At 45.8% G+C, this 26,332-nt stretch overlaps 1 pseudogene; it reads left to right on the top strand.

Moving 5' to 3' along the window:
- Nucleotides 1–8,498: 8,498 nt before the first annotated feature.
- LOC115837026 lies at nucleotides 8,499–12,392 on the top strand (annotated as a pseudogene).
- The last annotated feature ends 13,940 nt before the right edge of the window (nucleotides 12,393–26,332 follow it).

Raw genomic sequence — 26,332 nt, 5'->3', positions numbered from 1 at the left:
TGCTGGAAATGTTCCCTTTCCTTTTATTTAGAATAAAAATATTACATAGAGAAAAGAATATTCTGTAAATAAATACAATAGAACAAGTGACCTACAGTTTCACTTCTCCACAGCCTAGAGTACCCACAGAGTCATTTTTTTGAACCCAATGTATTTTATGAATAAGCCTCTACACTTTTAAAATTGAGTTTTTCTCTTTTTGAAGTACAGCTTCAAGCAACTACAAGTTTCCATCCTGCTAACCCCAGGCAGCAGTTGCTTTTAACTTCTATCTTTTATTTAAAAAACTTAATTGGAAGTTTTTGTAGCCAGAAGGAGCACTTCAAAGAAAGAAAAAAAAATTACCAAAAATTAATACTTTATGTCAGAGGTTAGTAGGGAAAGAAACAAAGATTACAGAAAAAGAAGGGTTAATGGTATCTAAGAAAGCAGTGAAAGAAGAAAAGAGACAGAAAATGAACTAAAGGAAGAAGTGAAAAGGGAAACTTGTAACATTAAAAACAAAAAATGTGGAGTAACATTTTCCTTACTCCAAACAGGATGAAACAACACAAGTGTTACTGCAGCATTTATAATTTCCTGCACAGCCCAAAAGCTCTGTGTACAAATCCTCCCACCCCTGCTCAAGTCTTTTACTCCTGTCTACAATTACACATCAAGGGACCACAGCACTTCCTACACTTTAATTTCCAGACACTCCTGTCACTGTCAATTCTAAATCAACTCTGACAAAACAATATTAAAACTTTAGGCATGATTTAGTGTTCTGCCTTTGAGGCGAGTGCAGAGGAAGAAGGCCCTGTGTTGGGAGGGTCAAGAGATTAGGGTCTTTGTCCCCGCTCTCCCATCAGTTATGTGAGACTTTAAGCAGGTCCCTTTCCCTCTCTAGAGCTCAGTGATGTCATTGTACAGGAAGAGGGTTGGAGATTCGTGGGGTTCCTTCCAGCTCTGATAAACTGTGGCACTATGATCTTAGTGTGTTAGTGATCTTTGTGAATCTCCCACAACACTCGCCGAAGATACTGACAACAGGGAAATTAGGTGACTATCCAAGACTCGCTCCGGAAGTTTGTAGAGTCAGAGTCAATAATAGATCCCACTATTTCAAATGGGAAAAATTTCCTATGCTTGGCTGATGACAATCAAACTGAAAACAAGTCCCCAATGTCGGAATAGCTATGAAATAAGGCTAAAGACTTCACTGTTCTCAGACAGGCAAGACTTTTCTTACATAAAAAAGTCATAACATAGTGTTGATAGATCAGAAGAATGATTATAGTTTACAGTAATCTATTGCATATTTATTTCAAAATAGCTAGAAGGGAGTAATTTCAGTGTTTCTAGCGTAAAGAAAAGACAAATATTTAAGGTGGTAGGTATCTCAATTGCACTGATTTGATCTGAGCTATGATTACACCACTGCACTCCAGCCTGAGTGACAGAGCAAGACCTTGTCTCAAAAATAGACAGGTAAATAAATAATCACCTGTACCCCAAAAGTATGTATATATATTACATACCAATAAAAATAAAATATTAAAAAATCATAAGAGCCTGTCTCTACAAAACATTTAAAAATTAGCCAGGCTTGGTGGTATGCACCTATAGTCCCAGCTACTCAGGAGGCTGAGGTGGGAGGATTGCTTGAGCCCACGAGGTCAAGACTGCAGTGAGCTGTTATTGTGCCACTGAGCTCCAATCTGCGTGACAGAGCAAGACCCTGTCTCATAAAACAAAACAAGGCTGGGCACAGCGGCTCATGTTTGTAATCCCAGCACTTTGGGAGGCCTAGGTGAGCAGATCACTTGAGGCCTTGAGTTCGAGACCAGCCTGGCCAACATGCTGAAACTCTGTCTCTACTAAAAACACAAAAATTAGCCCGGCGTGGTGGCGGGAAGCCTGTAATACCAGCTACTAGAGAGGCTGAGGCAGGAGAATCGCTTGAACCCAGGAGGCGGAGGTTGCAGTGAGCCAATGTCGCACCACTGCACTCCAGCCTAAGTGACAGAACAAGACTTTGTCAAAATAAGAAAGAAAGCAAGAAAGTGAGAAAGAAAGAAAGAAAATTTGAACAATAAACTTGATTTAATAAACCAATAACTAAAAAACAGGCTATATACTCTCTTTAGTCACATGGAGCATTTACAAATACTGGCCATTCAAAGGGTTAAGGCAAATGTTTTTTAAAGAGTTAAAAACAAATGTTAAACATTCCAAAGCATACAGGCCTTAATCTCTATCAACATGTAATTAAATTAGGACTCAATTATAAAAATATATTTTTTTCAAATCTGTATGTTTGGAAATTTAAAAACATTTCAGAAGTACACCAAGGTCAGAGAAAAAAACTATCAGGGAAATTAAAAAGTGCTTATAAAGGAAAACAGTAAACATAACATATCAAAACTAGTAGAATAATTCTACTCCCATTTAGAATGTAGGAGGTTGCAAGAAAATGTTTCCCCACTCTAACAAGAAAAAGATGGTTAACCGCTAATCACAGTCTTTCCAAGTACATCAGAGAGCTGAGAATGCATAAAACCTAATGAAAAAAACCCAAAAACTGACAAGCATGGTTGCCTTCCCTTGGTCGAGCAGCAGGGGGCAGAGGATCTCGCTGCAGATGGGTAAGAAGAGAAGACTGAACTTTTAATGAATTTCTAGAGATGAAACGAAGGTTTGAGTGATGGCTTAGAATCCCTAACAGCCCCATCCATACACAGAGACTCTGTGCTCATAGCCAACTCTACTCCATGGATCTTTACCAAATGTATGTGAAAAAAACTGGAGACAGAACAGGAGAACTGTTGAGAGACCCTCTCTGAGCACGTGTGTGGAGCCTCTGGGCCTGCAGAACAATGAAAGAAATGACTAGCGTCTGTGTGACTGGGGTACCAGAGGAAAGAAGAAAGAGAAGGAGTCAAAATAAGTATTAGAAGAAATAATGGCTAAAACTTTTCCAATTTGGCTAGTTTTTTAAAATTTTTGTAGATATATAGGTCTCACTATATTGCCCAGGCTGGTCTTGAACTCTTGGCCTCAAGCAATCCTTCCAGAGATAAACTCACAGATTCAAGAAACTCAGTGAAGCACAGTAGAATAAACACAAAGAAACATACCGCTATGTATATCATGGCACTAGTGAAACCAAGAATAATGAGAAAATCTTGAAAATAGAGAAAAAGTAGAGCAATAATTAAAATTACCAGTCACTTCTCATCAGAAAGCATGAAGGTCAGAAGACAGGGAGATAACATCTTTGAAGTGCTAAAAGAAAAAAGAAACGACCAACCAAGAGTTCAGTATACAGAGTAAATATCCTTAAAAAATGAAGTCAAAATAAGGGCATTTTCAAATAAAATAGGTTGATGATAGAACAAAAGTTCTATCATCATTTTGTTGATGATAGAACAAAAGCTATAACTATCAGGTTTCTAGAAGAAACATAGAATGTCGTGGAAAACTGGGGATAGGCAAAGAATATTTTAAAGGAAACTGAAAACACTAAATTTTAAAAACCTATGATAAACTGGGTATCATTAAAATTAATAACTTGTGCTCTTAAAAAGATACCATTAAAAGAAAGAAAAAGCAAGCCATAGACCAGAAGAAAATATTCAACACATATTTCTTGTATTTAGAACGAAGAACTTATATCGGGAAGTGAAAATAAAAGAACTCTTACAAATCAATAATAATAAACAATCCAACTGAAAAAAAAATGAGCAAAAGACACTTTAAGAAGCTGTATGGATACCCAACAAGCACATGAAAGGTTGCTCAACTTAGCCGGGCACGGTGGCTCACGTCTCTAATCCCAGCACTTTGGGAGGCCGAGGCAGGTGGATCACGAGGTCAGGAGATGGAGACCATCCTGGCTAACACGGTGAAACCCCGTCTCTACTAAAAATACAAAAAAAATTAGCCGGGCGTGGTGGCAGGCACCTGTAGTCCTAGCTACTCGGGAGGCTGAGGCAGGAGAACGGCGTGAACCCGGGAAGCAGAGCTTGCAGTGAGCCGAGATTGCGCCACTGCACTCCAGCCTGGGTGACACAGCGAGTCTCTGTCTCAAAAAAAAAAAAAGAAAAGTTGCTCAACTTTAAGGAAACGCAACACAAAAGCACTGTGAAATACCACTACTCCCCCATTCGAATGGCTAAAGTAAAAGGCATTGACAGGCCAGGCACAGTGGCTCACGCCTGTAATCCCAGCACTTTGGGAGGCTGAGGCGGGTGGATCACCTGAGGCCAGGAGTTCAAGAGTAGCCTGGGCAACATGATGAAACCCCATCTCTACTAAAAATACAAAAATTAGCTGGGTATGGTGGCGCGTGCCTGTAGTCCCAGCTACTCAGGAGGCCAAGGCAGGAGAATCACTTGAACCCGGGGGGTACAGGTTGCAGTGAGTTGAGATCGTGCCACTGCACTCCAGCCTGGGTGAGAGAGTAAGACTCTGTCTCAGAAAAATAAATAAATAAGTAAAGTCTGGAAGAGAAAGATATGATCACCTGGTAAAGAGTTTTCCACTTGACATTTCTCAGCATATAAATGGGTTATGGGTGAGTCAAGATGTGACAGCTGAAGGCTGTGAGAGCCTCTAGACTGGTCACCTCAAGCCCTGGGTGGCCTTACTGACACCAGTGTGCCAAAACAAGTGGTCATTTTCTGCATGGGCCATGATATGAAAAAGTTTAGGAAGTATTAACATAAGGAACGGGAATATAGAGAAAAGGCTCAAATACAGAGGCCTCGGGTAGCTAGCACATAGAGGCCAGGAAGATGAGGAATAACCAGCAAAGGAGACTAAGAAAGCATGAGCAGTGATGAAGATGGTGAGCCACGACAGTGCGTTATCCCAAAGCCAAGGGTTTGCAAAGAGTTTGAAGAAAGGAGTGACCATGTCAAATGCTGTAGACTGGTCAAGAAAGAGAAGGTTTAGGCTAGGCATGGTGGCTCACAGCTATAATCCCAGCACTTTGGGAGGCCAAGGCGGGCAGATGGCTTGAGCCCAGGAGTTCGATACCAGCCTGGATAACATGATGAAAACCTGTCTGTACACAAAAATTAAAAATTAGCCAAGTGTGGTGGCACTCACCTGTAGTCTCAGCTACTCGGCGGGGCTGTGGTGGGAGTATCACTTGAGCCTGGGAGGTTGAGGCTGCAGTGAGCCAAGATCACACCACTGCACTTTAGTCTGCACAACGGAGTGAGACCTTGTCTCGAAAGAGAAAGAAAAGAAAGAAAGGAAGAAAGAGAGAGAGAGAAAAGGAAGGAAGGCGAAGGAAGGAAGAAAGACAGAGAGAGACAGAGAAAGAGAGAGAGAGAAAGAAAGAAAAAGAAAGAGAGAGAGAGAGAGAAAGAAAGAGAGAGAAAAAGAGAGATGGGGTGCAGCGGCTCACGCCTGTAATCCCAGCAATTTGGGAGGCCGAGGCAGGTGGATCACCTGAGGTCAGGAGTTGGAGACCAGCCTGACCAACATGGAGAAACTCCATCTCTACTAAAAATATAAAATTAGCTGGGCGTGGTGGGGCATGCCTGCAATCCCAGCTACTCAGGAGGCTGAAGCAGGAGAATCGCTTGAACCCGGGAGGTGGAGGTTGCGGTGAGCCGAGATCATGCCATTGCACTCCAGCCTGGGCAACAAGAATGAAACTCCACCTCAAAAAAAAAGAAAAAAAAGAAAGAGAAAAAGAGAGAGAGAGAAAGAAAGAAAAGGTCTGAGAAATGACCATTGAATTTAGCAAATCAGAGTCATTGGTGACCTTGACATAATTTACTTCAGTAGAGGACAGGCAGGGTTGAAAACCTGACCACATGCATTCAAGAAAGAATATGATAACTTTTTCAAGGAGTTTTGCTATAAAGTGGAGGAGAGAAATAAAGTCATCCCTAGAGAAGGTTATAGAATAATGAAGTTTTTTGAATTTTAAGATGGGCGACATAGCAAACGCACATCCGATGGGAATGTTCCAGTGGATGGGGAAAATGTGATGAGACAGAAAAGGGAAAATCTGCTGGAGAGTGTTCTTAAGAAGGCACAAGAAGATAGGATGTAATGCACAAAACAAAAGGTTTGTCTTAGAATAACAGAAGAGAAGGCAAAGTATATATGGAGAGACACATAGAACATCGTGCAGATGTGATGGAACACACGCAAGTTCTCTTTCATTGTTGAAAGTGAGAGTAAGAGAGAAGATATTTGAAGTTTCAGGAAAAATAAGTTGTTAAGGAGTCATCTAAAATAATCTATTGCTTTTGTTACTAAGTAATCAATGGACTGCCTGCCCAATGTACATAGAGGCTAATAGCATGGCACTGGCTTTTGAAAAAAGAAATACTTTTTTGTGAATTGACTGGCAAGGAGACAGGAGGAAACACTCAAATCTGTCTCCCTGAGCTGGGATTTGGATCAGGTTTTATAAGCACAGGATAATGAGGTATGATCTGATTGGATCTTGCAATGAGGTGATTGCCAGGAGGCATGATCTGACGGGATCCTGCCACGAGGTAACACCAGAGCTTGATCTGATTGGATCCTGGATGCTGCCATGTGGTGTCCGCTTCTTAATTCAGTCCCCTCTCCTCAGTCCAGGCACTTAGGTTCCCCCTACCCAGACTTTGTCCATCTGGGCATGCTCAGGTAACATGACCTTTGACCTGGGGGTCTATGGCAGCTGGAAAACAACTCACAACTTTGTTACATAAAAGTTGAGCCAGATTGATCTGGTGCAATTACACTTTCTTCCCTCAACAATCAATCCAGAGAAACAGCCATTTTAAGAACCTGCTACTCTTAGTACATATACATCTAATGAAAAGGGTTCTTATGAGGATATATATTATATTTAAGCTATATAATCTTCACCATGAGAAAACACAAATGATAAACATACCTTATCTCAAGTAATTACACCATATTCCCCACTGCCTCTGCTCTCAAATGCATAGTTTAGTAGCTACTTGCGCTAAAATTGTCCTTCTACACATCAAATCCACTCCTTAAAGGAGCTAGTAGTCTCTTTTAAAGAAATGAACCTAATAATCTGTATGAATAAAACCATGTCCCAAATTCTCTATCAAGTACGTTAAGAGCAGAACTACGATTTAATGCCAAGTAAATTTTAAATATTATACCTTAAAATGCATCATGTTCACATAAACAATTATATAAAAGACTGGAAATTCAGGAGCTAATAATGCAGTTTTCAGCAACAAAATGAAAGTTCATTTCCTCCACAGCACCCCTGTCTCTACAGCCCACTCATATACTACGTATGAACAGCTTCCATATATGTGATGTTTCTCAGTGGGTTTTCTCCAACCTGGGCAACAGAGCAAAACCCTGTCTCAAAGAAAAAAAAAGGAAAGAAAGAAGAATGGCTAGGTGCAGTGGCTCACACCTGTAATCCCAGCACTTTGGGAGGCTAAGGCGGGTGGGTCACCTGAGGTCAGGAGTTCGAAACCAGCCTGGCCAATATGGCGAAACGCTGTCTCTACTAAAAATACAAAAATTAGCCAGGTGTGGTGGTGTGCTCCTGTAATCCCAGCTACTCAGGAGGCTGAGGCACAAAAATCACTTGAACCCAGGAGGCAGAGGTTGCGGTGAGCCAAGATTGTGCCATTGCACTCCAGCCTGAGCAACAAGAACGAAACTCTATCTCAAAAAAAGAAAAAGAAATGTCATTTTCATTGAGCATTGGATCAATTTAGAAGTTGTTATTCATAGAATAATAACAACATCACACTATCTTTCTAAAATTCCAACACAGAATAATAAGACCAATTACTGGATATGCTCAACCTAGGGGGGCCAAGGGGGCAGATATTCTCTGCAGCTGTCCCATTTGGAGAGTCCAGAGAAGCAGAGGATGTTTTCCAGGGAGGCTGCTGAGATGCAGGGCCCACCCAGGAAAGTCTGAGGGCTATCCTGGGAAAAGGATAAGGTGTACTCATTTTTTCAAAAAAGCAAGTGGGAGAGGCATTAGATTTAAAGTATTTGCCAAATACAAAGCAATTTCAAAGTCTTAAAAAATTCTACAAGGTATTCATTCAACAAATATTGATAGGCCAGGCGCAGTGGCTCACGCCTATAATCCCAGCACTTTGGGAGGCGGAGGCAGGCAGATTACCTGAGATCAGGAGTTTGAGACCAGCCTGACCAACATGGTGAAACCCCATCTCTACTAAAAATACAAAAAAATTAGCCGGGCACAGTGGTGCACACCTGTAATCCCAGCTACTTGGGAGGCTGAGACAGAATAATCACTTGAATCCGGGAGGCAGAGGTTGCAGTGAGCTGAGATCGAGCCATTGACTCCAGCCTGGGCAATAAAAATAAAAATGGAGCTAATGGTGGTTCTTTCTAGGTGGTGGGATTTGGGGAGGATTACATATTCTCTAAATTTTATCACTGCAGCTTTCTGCATTGTTTGAGCTCTTTAAAATGAACAAAACGGCTTGTTTTCACACATACAAACGCCGAGCTGCCGCGCACCTAGGATGCCCCATGGAAGCCGAAGCCGCACCTCCCACATGGCCCCTCTGGCCAGCTGGGCATCTCAGATGAGAGCTGCACCCAGGCCAGCACCAGCAGCTCAGCCGCCAACAGTGGCATCCACCTCTGCATTTGGCTCTCCTGCTGCTGCGCCCCAGCAGCCAGGTCTGAGGGCCCAGATGGCAACCACTGCAGCTGATGTGGCTGTGGGCTCTGCTGTGGGGCACACACTGGGCCACGCCATCACCGGGGGCTTCAGTGGAGGAAGTAATGCTGAGCCTGTAAGGCCTGACATCACTTACCAGTAGCCTCAGGGAACCCAGTCGGCACAGCAGCAGCGGCCTTGCTTCTATGAGACCAGTTTTTGGAGGATGCACAGAATCAGGGTGACAGAAAGCTCTGTGAGGGTTTCAGTGAGGTGCTGAAACAGTGCAGACCGTTAGGTGACGCAAGGCGCCAAAAGATGGCGCTGGTTCCGGGTTCTTCTTCACCCAGCACTACGTCGTCGGCCCGCCAAATAAGACCCAATAAAAGAAGGCACCTCCTACTCCTCCCTTCAGGCCCGCCCCCCATCCAATCATCAGTGCCCAGCCCTGGGGGCTATAAATTACTCCACCCAACATCTCTCTCTCTCTCTCTCTCTCTCTCTCTCTCTCTCCCTCGCTCTAAATTACTCCACCCAACATCTCTCTCTCTCTCTCTCTCTCGCTCTAAATTACTCCACCCAACATCTCTCTCTCTCTCTCTCTCCTGCACGACCTGACATCAACCTCTTCAATAAAGATCTCTTGCCCGTACTCGGTGTCGTTTGAGTTTGCCACTATCCCTTTCATTTGGTGCCGTGACTCGGATCGGGACTCCCCACTTTTACTGGGATCCCGAGCTCTTCTTAGACTCAACCCAAACCCCCAACTGGCCTTCACCCATTCTCCTATTTGCCAAGCTGTTTGCCCAACACCGGCCCTGTCTCAGTAAGTCTTCCCCTCCGGGGTCTACCTCTCTAGGCAGGCAAGAGACCCCACGAAGCGCCTCGCCTCAAGCCCCTAAGGCCACGGTAGACCCCAAATAGCAAAACTGGCCCACATATCCCCTAGACAACCAAAGCAAATGGCCCACTTATGGGTCTCTCAATCCTAACATTCTCCAGGATCTCTACAATTATTGCGAGCGAACAGGAAAATGGGTAGAGATCCCATATATCCACGGCTTCTTTCTCCTACGGGATACACCTAACCTTTGTCTCCCTTGCAAACCGCAGCAGCTCCTTGCCGCTCTTAAACCGCCAACCTCTCCCTCTGCCCCTGACTTCGACCCAGCTGATGAACGCCCCCCCATACCACCACCCTCCGGCCGCCACCCAGCCGGAAGTCACCCAGCCTCCCGCTGCCCCCCCACGCCCTCAACCGCCTATCCCATCAGCCCCGGCCTTCAGCCCCCACCGCCACTCGCTCAAAGTCACACCCCCCTGCTCCTTGCCCCTCTTAGAGAGGTGGCAGGAGCTGAAGGTATTGTCCGAGTCCACATCCCCTTTTCTATGGCTGACTTATCACAAATAGAAAAACGCCTAGGCTCCTACACTTCCAATTCTGCTTTATATATCAAAGAATTCCGATACCTCATCCAAGCTTATAGCCTTACCTTCCATGACATCTATATGATTCTCTCTAACACCCTCCTCCCTGAGGAGTGTAGGCGAGTCTAGGAACAAGCTCTAACTTATGCAGATGAGGTTCACCAAACAACCCCAGCCCTATCGCTAGGAGCGCAGGCAGTACCTGAGCATGAGCCCAGTTGGGATTATAACACCCAAAATGGAGTATCAGCCCGAGACCATTTCGCTACTTGCATCATAGCCGGTCTACGGAGGGCAGCTCAAAAGGCAGTTAACTTTGAAAAACTTCATGAAGTCATACAGGATAAAAATGAAAACCCGCCCGCTTTTCTAGACCGCCTTACACAGGCACTCCAACAATACACCAACATAGATCCCAAAACCCCAGACAGTAGGCAACTCCTCATGTCCCATTTTTTTGCTCAGAGTTTTCCTGATATCAAAGGTAAACTAAAAAAACTGGACAAAGGCCCCCTCACCCCTCAAACCGAGATCTTAGCGACGGCATTTAAGGTGTATCACAATCGAGATGAGAAGGCAAAGAGGCAAAAGCAGCAGTTACTGGCACAAGCCCTTCATGCCTCCCCTCGATCGCACGGCCATAAGTTGTCGTCTGCCCGTCCATCCTAACGTCAGCTCCCAGGGCCGTGTTTCAAATGCGGAAAGGAAGGGCACTGGGTCCGAGAGTGCCCAAATCCCAGGCCCCCCAACCGGCCATGTCCTAAATGCCACCAATCTGGCCACTGGGGCGTAGACTGCCCCGGCTCCCGAAGGGGGGCCAGGCCAGCCACCATCCCAACTCCCAATCTTCTAGGATTGGCCATTCAAGACTGACGGGGCCTTGGGACTTCCTTCCCGACACAAATCATCACCATGCAGGAGCCCAGGGTCTCTTTAACAGTGGATGGACGTCCCATCACCTTTACCTCCATCACCTTCAACCCAATCACCCTCCTGCAATCCACCTCACTCATTGCCTTGGTGGCGAGTTCCATAGATTCGCTCCCAGCCAGCGTCCTCAAAAACCCACACCACTTCCCCAGCCAACCTCAATATCCTCTCCCCGTCTCCAGCCTGAAAGGATTACAACCAATTATTTTAGACCTCTTAAGAAAAGGGTTCCTCAGGCTAACCCATTCTCCATTTAACACCCCTATTCTAGCAGTAAAAAAACCCAATGGTACGTTCCACCTCATCCAAGACCTCAGCTCTTATCCTCTATTCCTCCCAGTGCCACACATTTCTCAGTCATAGATCTTAAAGATGCCTTTTTCACCATTCCCCTCTCCCCTCAGTCACAAGACCTGTTCGCCTTCACTTGGACTGACCCAGACACTAAACAGTCACAACAGCTCATGTGGACAGTGCTTCTCCAAGGGTTCAGAGATAGTCCCCATATCTTTGGTCAAACTCTTGCCTCAGACCTACAAAAATTACACTTTCCCCAGTCCACCCTCCTACAATACATTAATGACCTCCTCCTATGAAGTCCCTCTCTAACTGTCTCACAAACTGACACCACCTCTCTTCTCAACTTCCTTGCTGACCAAGGCTACTGAGTATCCCCCCAAAAGGTCCAGCTCTCCCTCACTCAAGTCACCTATCTAGGAGTCTTCCTTGCCCATGACTCAAAGGCCATCACCCTAGACTGAAAGTGTTTTATTAGAAGTCTTCCCATCCCAAAAACCAAACAAGAGATACTCTCCTTCTTAGGACTAGCAGGCTACTTTAGAACTTGGATCCCCAACTACTCTTTATTAGCAAAGCCCCTATATGATCTCTCCCAAGGTATCCCATCTGAGCCTGTAGAGGCCACAGTCAAGCAGCCCTTCCTGTCACTCCAACAGGCACTACTCAAAGCCCCAGCCCTACATCTTCCAGACTTACAACAACCTTTCATTCTATATGTACATGAGCACAATGGCTTGGCTCTTGGAGTCCTAGGTCAGATGCATGGACCCACCTTTGCAGCAGTTGCATACCTATCCAAACAATTCTGAGAGCGAACTCGGCCGCAGGGAACTGAGTTTTCTCCTTTCCGTCCTCACTCGTCCGGCCTGGGTTTCCTCCCTTCTCTCGCTCAAAAATTCCTGGTACCAGGTAACCCACGGCCCTCGGCCTTACAGAGGCCCATCAGTTCTTTCGTTTCAGTAATGACTGGCTCGAAGGTTCTGACTCGCAACACGGACATCAGCTAATAGGGGACGCCCTGTTCAGCCAGCCGCCGTATACATATACCCCTTCCTCTCTCACCATGGGAGGCTCTGCATCCCTGCCGGCCGACTAGACCCCACCGTGCGAGGGTGGGCCCCCTGCCTTCGGGCCCTGGCTGCAGCCTACCTACTACTTCAAGAGTCAAAGAAATTAACGTTTAGGGCAGCTGTTGTCATTACCTCCCCCCATCAACTCAAGGAACTCCTGACCTACAAAAGTCTACAAATCCTTCCCCCTTGCCTGCACGATTCTGCTGTAACTTTCCAAACATGTGCACCCCTCAATCCCACCACCCTCCTGCCTGTCTGTCCTTAAACACGAACCCACAAACCCCTCTAAAGCCAGGCACGCCTGTACCCCACAACCCTCTCAAAGTTCGCATTTCTAAAACACCCTCCCTTCCCACTATTCCTAAGGCGTAAGCTGCTGCCCTCATGCCTGCTCCGAGCCCGCTCTTCTGGCTCTCCGCCTCTTACATCTTTTTCTACGGACCCTCCTCCGCCAACAGGCCCCCTTCACAACACTACTACCTGTTCACCCTCAAAAAAACCTACAACGCTAACCGGAGGTCACACACCAATGTCATCAGTTACACCCGATGCTCCATCGACGCATCCTCAGTAAACCTTCCGCTCCCTAAACTCACCATAATAAATAGTGGTTAGGACCCTTATTTCCACATGTTCCACTTTGCCATTTGCTTTCCACACCAACAATCCCGCAGCGCCTGTAAACTGAATGGCCCCAAAACTATGGGTGTCCCTGGATGAATTAAATCACCAAAAAAAACAGACAGACAGACCCCATTCATATATTATGTCACCAAAAACAATGCCTTATCTCGAGCAATTCACATCACCGACCCAGCCAATGCAATCCGGGGCCAGGCAGCCACAGGGGGAGTATACCCAAGCAACGCCTGGTCTTATCCAGCACAAACTATAACCATTACCCGTACCCTAAAAACTGACTCCCAACAGGTTCTAGCCAAAATTAACACACATATTTCTCAAGGAGAGACTGAACTACAATCCCAGCTGCACCCACAGGCCGACACAACTTCCATACAGGCTTCCTGGCTTCTGTTCCTCAATCAAGGATTACTACTATGAAACACCTCTCAGGTCCCCACTTCCCTCTTGCTGCAGTTCCACTATCTAGCTCCATAAACATAAGCAACCCCTCCCCTCCGACCACCGGCTTTGTAATCTCCCATGTCCCCCTCCTTGCCAACCTCAGCGTCCCTATTCCTACCTGTTACAACACCAGCTACCACCCCCCATCGCCCCACAATGTCAAACAAACTGTCCACCTCCCCCCCCAACTTTCCAGCTCCAGACGGCCTTTTTTTTTTTGGTGTAATGGCTCCTTATACAAATCCATTAATTCCTCTATCCCTGGCCCCTGCATACCCACCACACTAGTCCCTCAACTCACATTGCTCTCCTTCTCTGAAGGCCTTCAAGCCTATCAGTTTAATCACCCTAAACCCAACTCTCCTGAGGACCGTCGGGAAAAAAAAAGCAATCTTCCTACCTGTCATGCTTGGAATCTCTCTAACAACCTCTCTCATAGGTACAGGACTAGGAGCCACCTCTTTAGGATACAGCGTATCCCAATTTTCAGATTTCCAAACCCAGATGCAGACGGCCATTGAGGAAACGGCTCAGTCTCTAGCTGCCCTCCAACGACAAATCACATCTCTAGCTGGTGTCACCCTTCAAAACCGCCACGCCATCGACCTACTCACAGCTGAAAAAGGCGGTACTTGCATCTTCTTACACGAGAACTGTTGTTATTACATTAATGAGTCCCAAGTAATCGAAACTAGCATTAAAAACCTACATCAGATAAAATGTAAACTAATGAATGCTAGCACTACTCCCTCCCTTTGGGAAACCCTCAAAACCCCCCTCTTAGCTTGGCTCCTTCACTTTTTAGGCCCCCTAATGGGTATCCTCGCTTTCTGCGCACTACTCCCCTGCCTCATTAAGTTTATGAAAAACCAAATCTCTTCCATATCTAACCAAACATTTAACCAGCTTCTCCTCAGGAACTACCAACTTTTAGCCACCAGTGAGGACGGGACAGATTCCACAGATGGGCTCACAACCTGCTAATCCAAGCCAATCATGACAACCACCAACCGATTCCACAAATTTCTCAACGATCTCTGCGCCGACAGCTGGCTCATCGCCAACCCATCCCTGCCCCTCAACTGGCTCACAGCACTTGAGGATCTATACCTACAAGGAACATTACCCCATGCACAACCCTGACAGTTCTCCCTGTGCCCCCTCCCCACAGCGCCCCCACTCAGCAGGAAGCAGCCAGATGAATCACGACGCCCGTTTTCCCCCGTTTAAGAAAACAAAAAGGGAGGAATATTAGGTAACATGGGGTACCTTAAAATGGCACCGTACCTTAAGATGGGGCTGGTTCCGGGTTCTTCTCCCCTCCTTGACCGGGCACTGTCTGAACCCGCCAAGGGAGGGCCAATCAGAAAGAAGCATCTCCCGCCTTCCCTTGGGCCCGCCCCTAGCCCAATCCACGTAGGCCCAAGGGATATAAAACCCAGCACACCAGCAGCCCTCTCTCTCTTCTCTTCCTTCTTGCGTGGTGCCGCTCGATACCTCCAATAAAGATCTCTTGACCGCAACTGGTGTAGTTTGGTCTCCGCCCGGCCCCTTTCACAGACTTGCAAACAGCTTGCCCTAATCAAGAAGGTCAAATTAGAATAATGAAAAATCAGCTCTCATAACCAAGTTAATTTAGTATAAAAATATAATTGATAGTGAAGGTATAAAGTGTAACCATCAGTTAAACCTCTCCTTGTCATTCATAGCTTCCTTGCTTCAGAATTGAAATGGAAGAGGGTGTTCTTACTGTGCAGAATTTCATTAAGGTCGTGTAGAATTTGGGGCTGGGCAAATGTTTGTGTGGCCTCCATAAACTGGCTGTTGTGATTTTATTCTTTGTGAGTTAATTAGAATAAAGTGATTTTCTTCCAAAAATAAAAATGAAAATGAAATGAAAAATATAATATCATTGTCATCAAACCAACACTGATTTTTCTTTACAAAAAAAAGATTTAAATTAAACATGCAAAAATATTAGCAGCTGGCTGGGTGAGGTGACTCATGCCTGTAATCCCAGCACTTTGGGTGGCCGAAGGGGGTGGATCACCTGAGGTCAGGAGTTCAAGACCAGCCTGGCCAAAACAGCAAAAGCCTGTCTCTACTAAAAATACAAAAAATTAGCCAGGATTGGTGGCAGGTGCCTGTAATCTCAGCTACTTGAGAGGTTGAGACAGGAGAATTGCTTAAACCCAGGAGGCAGAGATTGCAGTGAGGAGAGATCATGTCACTCCAACCTGGGTGACAGAGAGAGAGACTCTGTCTCAAAAAAAAGAAAAGTTAGCAGTGATTGATTCTCAGTGATAGGAACGTGGATGATTGTTGTTTTCTTTTCTTTTCCTTTTTTTTTTTTTTTTGAGACAGAGTCTCACTCTGTCACCAGACTAGAGTGCATAGGTGGGATCTCGGCTCACTGCAACCTCCGCCTCCTGGGTTCAAGCGATTTTCCTGCCTCAGCCTCCCAAGTAGCTAGGACTACAGGCATGTGCCACCAAGCCTGGCTAATTTTTGTATTTTTAGTAAAGACGTTTCACTATGTTGGCCAGGCTGGTCTCAAACTCCTGACCTCACTAACGTCCTGCCTCACCCTCCCAAAGTGCTAGGATTATAGGCGTGAGCCATCACACCCGGCCAAAAAAAATTTTTTTAACCACAAGAAGGAAAACACTTGAAGTTGAGCTATAAAGGAAAGACTTTAGGGAAGACGGAAGATGAATTTGAATAAGGCTGTGAAAAATGAATAGGATTCATAAAAGCACAAAGAATGAGAAAGGTCGAGAAAGCTCAAGTAAACTAGTTTTGCTGAAGAGACTATGGTTTAGTGAATAATTAGAAGGAAGCCTCAACACAGAATGAGGTCAACTCAGGGAGGACCATTAATGCCAGGATGAGAAGTCTGAGATTTATTTTATGGGCAATGAGAGCCACCTAAAGGTTTAATAAAGGTCTTTCACATGATCAATGCAGTATTTTAGGAAGACCACACTGGCATAGTACAAGCCCAGATGTGGGGAGGCTGTCACTAAACCCCTCAGTCTCCCTCTAGGATGCCTAAAAAATAAAAAAATAAAAAATAATAACATGAGCTTTGGGAACAGAGTTATCCTCCAACAATAGTTGCTGGATGAACATCTCCATGACATTCACTGCTGCACATTCCTTGTTTAATTAGAAGAGACCACAGATGACCAAATCATAGGCTGACACATTCAAGCCCTGCCTTGTGATGAAACTAAACAAGACAGGGCTTACCCAGCGTAACCACAGGACAAGCGGGAGGAACCTTCCACTCTGCTCCCCAACGGTAACCACTGGACAAGCAGGAGGAACCTTCCACTCTGCTCCCCAACGGTAACCACTGGACAAGCAGGAGGAATCTTCCACTCTGCTCCCCGTTTCCTACATCCAGACAAAATGCCAGCATCTCTAGTCCACCTCATTTTGTTCTAGTCAAGTCCATTTTTTTTTTTTTTGAGACGGAGTCTCATTCTGTTGCCCAGGCTGGAGTGCAGTGGCACCATCCCGGCTCACTGCAAGCTCCCCCTCCCAAGTTCACGCCATTCTCCTGCCTCAGCCTCCCGAGTAGCTGGGACTACAGGCGCCCGCCAACACACCCGGCTAATTTTTTGTATTTTTAGTCGAGATGGGGTTTCACCATGTTAGCTAGGATGGTCTCGATCTCCTGACCTCGTGATCCGCCCGCCTCGGCCTCCCAAAGTGCTGGGATTACAGGCATGAGCCACCATGCCCGGCCCTTTCTTTTTCTCTTTTAAAGAGAGAGACAAGGTCTGACTCTGTTGCCCAGACTGGAGTGCAGTGGCGAGCTCTTAGCTCACTGCCAGCCTCTACCTCCTGGGCACAAGCAATCCTACAGCCTCATCCTCCTGAGTAGCTGCCTCCCTAGTACCACCATGCCCTGCTAATTTTTTTATTTTCTTATAGAGATGTTGCCCAGGCTGGTCTTGAACTCCTGGGTTTAAGCAATCCTCCTGCCTCAGTCTCTGTAATTCCAGAGTGCTGGGGTTACAGGCATGAGCCACTGCATCCAGCCTAATTTGTTAAATTTTTTATGAGCTCTGTGAGCATAATGTAAAGATCCCAGTGCTGGTCCTCATCTTCTCCATGTACCTGCCATCAGTGTTCATGCTATTAGATCTTAGGACTTTTGGGCTTCCTACCCTTTTGCTTTGCCTCTCTTTGGCTGTGATAGCAATGGTCATCTCTGCAGATTGGACAAAACCAATTGTATTAGTCCGTTCTCACGCTGCTATGAAGAAATACCCGAGACTAGGTAATTTATAAAGAAACAAGGTTTAATTGACTCCCAGTTCTGCATGGCTGAGGAAGCCTCAGGAAACTTAACAATCATGGAGGAAGGTACCTCTTCATAGGGCTGCAGGAGAGAGAATGAGAGCAAGCAGGGGAAACGCCAGTTGCTTATAAAACCATCAGACCGGCTGGGCACAGTGCCTCATGCCTGTAATCCCAGCACTTTGGAAGGCCGAGGTGGGCAGATCACGAGGTCAAGAGATCAGGACCTCCTGGCCAACATGGTGAAACCTCGTCTCTACTAAAAATACAAAAATTAGCTGGGCATGGTGGCACATGCCTGTAGGTCCAGCTACTTGGGAGGCTGAGGCAGGAGAATTGCTTGGACCTGGGAGGCAGAGGTTGCAGTGAGCCAAGATCGTGCCACTGCACTCCAGCCTGGCGACAGAGCAAGACTCCGTCTCAAAAAAACAACAACAAAAAAAATCAGATCCTGTGAGATTCACTCATTATCACAAGAACAGTATGGGGGAAACCATCCCCATGATCCAATTACCTCCACCTGGTCCTGCCTTTGACTTGTGGGTGGGACCTTTACAATTCAGTGTGAGATTTGGGTGGAGACACAGGGCCAAACCATATCACCAGTTACTGGCATCTTGGCCTGTACTCTTTACCTTTTAGGGCTTTTTGTCCTGGGGCAGATGCCACAGAAAGGCTGCTGAAATGCTTATTTCTACCCCTCAAAACACTGTAAACAGGGGTGAGGCTGTGCAGGCTCTTCTGTTCTCCACCAAAGTCTTCTACACATCATCATCTTGGTAAAGAACCTTAATTCACACAGGCTCTCATTCTGTGCTTGGCATAAAGTATACCCAGCAGCAGAAAACCAGGATAATAACACTCAGTATCAGACTTCTCTTCGTTTTGTTAAACACTCTTAAAAAAGGTAACAGGGCATGCTATATCTTCCTGATCAAATATTATCAATATCTCCTAATATCCCAAATAAAATCCTTTGGAAAGAAAGAAACTAATATTTGTAAGGGATATCTTGCATACCAGACTTTCTTCTAAGCAGTTTCCATACATTATTTAATCTCCAAAACAACCCTTTTAGGTGGGTATTTTTGTTTGTTGGTTGGTTTTTGTTTGAGACAGGTTCTCACTCTGTCACCCAGGCTGGAATGTAATGATGCCATCGTAGCTCACTGTAGCCTCAACTTCCCAACCTCCCCAGCCGAAGTCATCCTCCCAGCTCAGCCTACCAAGCAGCTGGAATGATAGGCACGAACCACCACATCAGGCTAATTTTTTAATTTTATGTAGAGATATTGCCCAGAGTGGTCTCAGACTCCTGGGCTCAAGTGATCCTCTTACCTCAGCCTCCCAGAGTGCTAGGATTACAGGCATGGCACTGGCCTCCAATCTGATTATTTCGATAAAAGTAATACTATGGAAAACCAACTAGCAGTAGCTGCTAAAATTAAACATATACATACCTTACGACCCAGAAATTTTACTTCTGCCAGGGCCTAGTGGTGCATTCCTGTAATTCTAGCGCTTTGGGAGGCTGAGGTGAGAGGATCTCTTGAGCCCAGGAGCTGGAGGCTACATTTTCAGCTATGATCACACCACTGCACTCTAGCCTGGGCAGCAGAGCAAGACTCTGTCTCAAAAAAAAATTTTTTAATGTAAAAAGAGTGTGAAATCTTTGGGATTTCCTCAGGCACTCACATATTACATTTTATGGGGTTCACACAAACTAAACTGAATAGTAGTGCAATTATTTGATAAGAATATATTTTATTGGCCGGGCACGGTGGCTCGCGCCTGTAATCTCAGCACTTTGGGAGGCTGAAGCGGGCAGATCACCTGAGGTCAGGAGTTCGAGACCAGCCTGGCCAACATGATGAAACCCCATCTCTGCTAAAAATACAAAATTATCTGGGAGTGGTGGTGTGCGCCTGTAATCCCAGCTACTTGGGAGGCTGAGGCAGGAGAATTGCTTGAACCCGGGAGGCGGAGGTTGAGCCAAGATCGCGCCACTATACTCCAGCTTAGGCAACAAGAGTGAAATTCTGTCTAAAAACATATATATATTTTTAAATTTGTTTTGTATCAAGAAAAAATATGAAATCATAACTTTATTGTAGCAATCTAATGCAGGTGTCTTTTAAAACTATCTTTTATTTCCAGATGAGACTTGGGAATTTCTTTGTTTTATTTTTTAAATAGATTATCTTTCACAAACTCGGGGAGGAACAACTGTTTTTTAACCAAAAACTCCTCACCCAGGAACAAGCAAACTGCCTGAGAGCTGCATCTATTTTGCAATAGTGCCCCTGAAGCGCGCACGACGCCGCAGGGTAGGCGTCCCGCTCCTGACGGGACTCGTGGCACGGTCCTAAATTTGCAGAGGGATCCAGGGAGGATCAACCCACTCAACACTGGCAATGTCCCCACCTTCCCTGGCTGCAAACTGAACCCAGCAGCCGAGCCTCTCGCTCAGGAGGCGCGGCGAGGGGTGTGGCCGCGGCTGGGGTGGGGCTAGGGGCCAGGTCGTGCCCCCCGAACCTGGGCCGTGTCCCCCGCCCACCTCACTGCGCCTGTGCCCGAGGGCGCGGGGCAGGCTGGGAAGTCGCGTTACGGTGGCGGTTGGGTGCTTTGTGGGTCACTTGATGAGCTGCTCGCACGTTTGTCGCGGCTTCTGGATGCCTCTTTGGCCGCCTCGCCTGTTCCAGCTCTCTCATCTGCCCCAGTCTTCCCGGCCCCTGCCCCGGCCCCTCCTGCGCGCCCCTCCGGCTGCCTGTGTGCGACCCCAGCAACCGGCCCGGGGTCTCGCCTGCGCCGTCAGGTCATCGTCCAACCTGCTTGTTCTCAGCTTACCAAGAAGGCCCCAGCGCCTGCGCTCCTCCTGTCTGACTTGTATTGAGTCATTTAATCCTCTTTGCAACTGAGACAGTGAAACGGAGACGTTCAGGAACGTGCTTCAGGTCACAGATCCAAGATGAGTTAGGGCCTGGAATTGAGTCGGGCTGCCTGCCACCATTCCACCTTGCATGTCACACCTGGACGAATGCCCTGTGCTTCACCTAAATTCGCCTAAATGGTCACTATTTCTTTTTATTTTGTTTCTTTTTTTTTTTTTTTCTTGATACAAGGTCTTGGTAGCCCAGGCTTCGGTATAGTGGCGTGACCAGAGCTAGCTCACTGGAGCTTTGGACTCTTGGGACTCAAGTGATCCTCTCGCCTCAGATTCTCAAATAGCTGAGACTACAGGCGCAGGCCACTACATCCGGCTAATTACGACATTTTTTGTAGAGGGGGCGGTCTCACTATGTTGCACAGGCTGGTCTCCGACTCCTGGGCTCAAAAGATCTCCCACCTCGGCCTCCAAAAGTGCTGGGATTACTGGCGTGAGCCACCGCATCCGGCCTGTTCACTATTTCTTTTTTCTTGACTTTCTTCTTTTTTTTTTTTTTTTTTTTTTGGAGGCAGAGTCTCACTCTGTCGCCCAAACTGGAATGCAGTGGTGCAATCTCGGCACACTGCAACCTCTGCCTCCCGGATTCGAGTGATTCGCCTCAGCTGGGATTACAGGTGCCTGCCACCAAGCCCAGGTAATTTTTATACTTTTAATAGAAACAGAGTTTTGCCATAATGGCCAGACTGGGCTTGAACTCCCGACCTCAAGTGATTCACCCTCCTCGGCCTCCATAAGTGCTGGGATTACAGGTGTGAGCCACTGCACCTCGCCTGTTCACTATTTCTTAATCCCTGCCAGGGTCGTATTATCTTTGCAGCTGAGAGTTCTAAGTGACTTGACAAAGGACACTAGTGCAACTTTAATAGCAAAGCCTGGGCCATTTGCACCACCACGTGTGTGGCCTGTGTTCTTTCCCACACCTTTTAAAATTTTAAACAGCCTTATTGAAGTGCTGGTGTAAAGCCTGTACATATTTAAAGCATACAGTTTGCCTTTTACATATGTGTGTATACATCCCTGAAACCACCACCACAATCAAGAGAATGAACATATCCATCACCCCCAAAAGTTTCCTTCTGCTCATTTATAATCCTTCCTCCCAGTCACAGCCTACCATATCAGTTCCCCAGATAACTGTGAATTTGCTTTTGGTCACCGTGGATTAGTTTGCATCCTATAGAATTGTATGTTAAGGAATCATATACTATCTGCTTTTTCTCAGGGTAGAGGCCAGTTACCGGGGCCAAGGGGTCACTTCATGATGAGCACAGAGGCCAATACTATGGCATGAGGTTTTGAGAAAAGGAAAGTTTTATTGCCAGTTGACCAGCGAGGAGAAAGGAGGCCAGATCAAGTCTATCTCCCCATGCTGGCCTTAAGGCAGTACATTTATTAGGAAGGTTTAGGGGATGAGTTAGGGATCAACAGGTAGAAAGAAAGGGGAGGTCTGGAAAGTCCTTGGGCATGCACAGTTGTCTCTTGATGGGTTGCATGTGCAAATCCAGGATGCGAGAGTTAGTATGGAACATGCTGTGGAAGTTCAGACTGTGACGTCAGCAGCCTCTTTCTGCACAGACTCCAGTTGGCCATATTGGTTCCAACTGATTTCAGCCAGTTTCGTTCTCTTATAATTAAAGGGAGTTTCTGCAAAATGTTTCTTGTTTTATCTGCCATCATGTAAGCTCAAGAATTCCTGGCCTGGTGCGGTGGCTCACGCTTGTAATCCCAGCACTTTGGGAGGCCGAGGCGGCTGGATCACCTGAGGTCAGGAGTTCGAGACCAGCTGACCAACATGGTGAAATCCCGTCTCTACTAACACCACAAAAATTAGCTGGGCATAGTGGCAGGCACCTATAATCCCAGCTGCTCCGGAGGCTGAGGCAGGAGAATCGCTTGAACCCGGGACAAGGTGGCAGTGAGCTGAGATCACGCCACTGCACTCCAGCCTGAGGGACAGAGCACAATTTTATCTCAAAAAAAAGAGATCTGTGCCACTGCACTCCAGCCTGGGCAACAGAGCGAGACTCCATCTAAAAAAATAAAAAATAAAAAAATTAAGTGTTTGTGTATCTAAACATATCTAAACATAGAAAAGTATAGTAAAAATACAATATAAAATATTTTTCTAAAGGTACATCTGTGCATGACACTTACCATGATGGAGCTTGTAGAACTGAAAGTTACTCCAGGTGAGTGAGTGAATGAGTGGTGAGTGAACGTGAAGGCCTAAGACATTACTGTACACTACTCTCAACTTTATAAGCACTGTACACTTAGACCACACTAAATTTATTTTTTAACGTTTTTATTTGTTCCATAATAAATTAATTTTAGCTTACTGTAACCTTATAAGCTTTTTTAATGTTTGACTTTTGTACCCTTGTAACACAGCTTAACACATTGTACAGCTGCAAAAAAAAAATTTCTTTCTTTATATCCTTATTCCATGAATCTTTTCTATTTTTATTTTATTTTATTTTATTGTTACTTTTTAATATAAACACACACATAAGCCTGGGTCTACATTAATATCGTTGTCTTCCACCTCAACATCTCGGCCCACTAGAAGGTTTTCAGGGACAATAACACTCATGGAGCTGTCACCTCCTGTGATCATAATAATGCCTTCTGGATACTTCCTGAAGGACCTGCCTCAGGCTGCTTTCCAGTTAACCTTTTTTATGTAAGTAGAAAGAGTACATTCAAAAATAACAATTAAAACTATGGGCCAGGCCCAGTGGCTCACGCCTGTAATCCCAGCACTTGGGAGGCCGAGGTTGGGCAGATCACCTGAGGTTGGGAGTTCAAGACTAGCCTGGCCTACATGGTGAAACCCTGTTTCTATTGAAAATACAAAAATTAGCTGGGTATGGTGGCAGGCACCTGTAATCCCAGCTACTTGGGAGGTTGAGGCAGAAGAACCACTTGAACCGGGGAGGCAGAGGTTGCAGTGAGCCAAGATTGTACCACTGCACTCCAGCCTGGGCGACAAAAGCAAAATTCCATCTCAAAAAAAAAAAAAAAGAGTATGGTATAGTACATACACATACAAAATGCTTATGAAAGAAATCCAAGACTTGAATAAATGAAGAGACATGCCATGTTCGTGGACTATAAGACTCAACACAGTAAAGATGACAATCAGCCCGAAAATGATATACAGGTTTAATGCAATTCCAATTGCATTGTTACTGAAGATACCGTTTGCTAGAGGGCATGAAGCTTTTAAGTCGGCGCAGCTCATGCACCTGTTCAATGCAGATCTTGTCTTCTTGTACCTGAGCCCTCTGCTGAGTGAACTGCTACAAAGCTTCCTGCTGGTGGAATGCCTGATTCTGCCTTGCTGGTGTGTGTGGTTCCTGCCATGAGTCCTTCTGAACGGGCCGGTTGAATCAATGTTTTTTGTTTGTTTTTGTTTTTGAGATGGAGTCTCGCTCCGTCACCCAGGCTGGAGTGCAGTGGCAAGATCTTGGTTAACTGCAATCTCTGCCTCCTGGATTCAAGCAATTCTCCTGCCTCACCCTCCCAAGTAGCTGGGACTACAGGTGCATGCCACCACACCTGGCTAATTTTTGTATTTTTTTTAGTAGAGATGAGATTTCACCATGTTGGCCAGGCTGGTTTCAAACTCCTGACCTCAAGTGATCCGCCCACCTAGGCCTCCCACAGTTCTGGAATTACAGGCATGAGCCACCGCACCCGGCCCGTGAATCAATGTTTAGTTGAATATAAGAAGACCCCAGTGGGCATTGCAGAGTGGTGGCGACAGTAAACTAGACTTTTAGTCCCTACACTCCATTTGGCCAATGAACTATGAGATGACAGGGATAAGGAAGGAAATGTAGACGAGGCTTTGAATGCCTGGGTAGGAGGGTCCATTTGCCCAGCCTCTGGCATGGAAACCTCTGCAGCCCATGATGGGGAGCAGATGTGGGTTGAAATGAAACCAAATTCATGCTAAGAGGAGAGACTGCTCCGTGTTCATGAAGGGGACCCGGGTAGAAACCCACCTGCGGCCGGGCTGTGGGGACGGATTCACGTCTGGCTGGGATGGGTGTTGGGGGTGGAAGGCGAAGACAATGATCCTGCAGACCCCGTGCTTGGGATGGGACTGCCACTTGACAAAGCAGGGGAACGGCCAGATTCACTCCAACTCCTCCAAACTCCAATTTACGAGAGAGAAACGTTTGGGAACCCCCAAGACAGTATAGAGCTAAAGCAGACAGGCAAGGCTACAATGGCAACAGTTTAGTAGGATTTGGTGAAATCCCATTAAAACGTTAAAGAAAGCTCTCCGCGTGTGGGAAGGGGTAACCTAAACAGCATCCTCGAGTCTGAAAAGCTGTGGGCTGAGGGTGCCCAAGTCAATTGAACCCTGCATTGGAGTCGGACCAGTGTCCTCTGCCGTCATCTAGTGGAAATACACAGGAATGCGGACATTTTCTAAAGTGACAGGAGATTTTTTAAGCAGTCATAAATAATTGTTTATTTTAAAGGTTTAAGCCATACCTTAAGACTGGATAAAACCCTTCATTTACATTTGGCAGACAGAGGGAAAATACACTTTTTACAAAATGCTTAAACAACTTTCACTGTAGTAAGTTGGTTTGGTTAATAACTATCATGTGATATCATTTAATGTAAAATATCTAGGCCGGAAAAAATATATATATGTCTAGGCCGGGCACAGTGGCTCACACCTGTAATCCCAGCACTTTGGGAGGCTGAGGCGGGTGGATCACTTGAGGCCAGGAGTTTGAGACCAGCCTGGCCAATATAGAGAAACGCTGTCACTACTTAAAAAATATATATATAGCTGGGTGTGGTGGCACACACCTGTAATCCCAGCTACTCGGGAGGCTGAGACATGAGAATCACTTGCACCCAGGAGGGGGAGGTTGTAGTGAGCTGAGATTGTGCCACGGCACTCCAGCCTGGGTAACAGAGAGAGACTCCATCAGAAAGAAAGAAAAGAGAAGGGAAGAGAGAAGGAGAGAAGAGAAGTGAGGAGAGAGGAAAGAAAGAAAGAAAGAAAGAAAGAAAGAAAGAAAGAAAGAAAGAAAGAAAGAAAGAAAGAAAGAAAGAAAGAAAGAAAGAAAGAAAGAAAAAAAAGAAAGAAGAAAGAAAGAAAGAGAGAAAAGAAAAAGAAAAGGAAGAAAGAAAATGTTTAGAATTCATGGAATAAAAGGAGTATTGCATGCATTATAAAAAGCAGTTGCCTAGCATATGGGGGGACATCCCATTGGGGAATAGAAATAGAAATACAAATCCTGGTGATCACCAAATGTACTAACTTGTCTTTTTTTCTTTTTTTTTTTCTGAGACAGTCTCACTATGTCACTCAGGCTGAAGTGCAGTGGTGTGATCATAACTCATTGCAGTCTCGAACTCCTGGGCTCAAGCAGTTCTCCTGCCTCAGCCTCCCCAGTATCTGGGACTACAGGCACATGTCACCATACCTGGCTAATTTTTTTTGTAGAGACAGGGTCTCATCATGTTGCCCAGGCTGGTTTTGAACTCTTGGGCTCAGGCAATCCTCCTGCCTCAGCCTCCCAAAGTGCTGGGATTACAGGCGTGAGCCACCGCACCCAGCCTGAAGTTGTCCTTTTTTGTTAAAGG

This window comes from Nomascus leucogenys, chromosome 10 (genome assembly GCF_006542625.1).
Source record: "Nomascus leucogenys isolate Asia chromosome 10, Asia_NLE_v1, whole genome shotgun sequence".
NCBI classification, from domain to species: Eukaryota; Metazoa; Chordata; class Mammalia; order Primates; family Hylobatidae; genus Nomascus; species Nomascus leucogenys.
The sequence above is the reverse complement of the archived record's forward strand: the minus strand, read 5'-3'. Positions and strand labels throughout refer to the sequence as shown.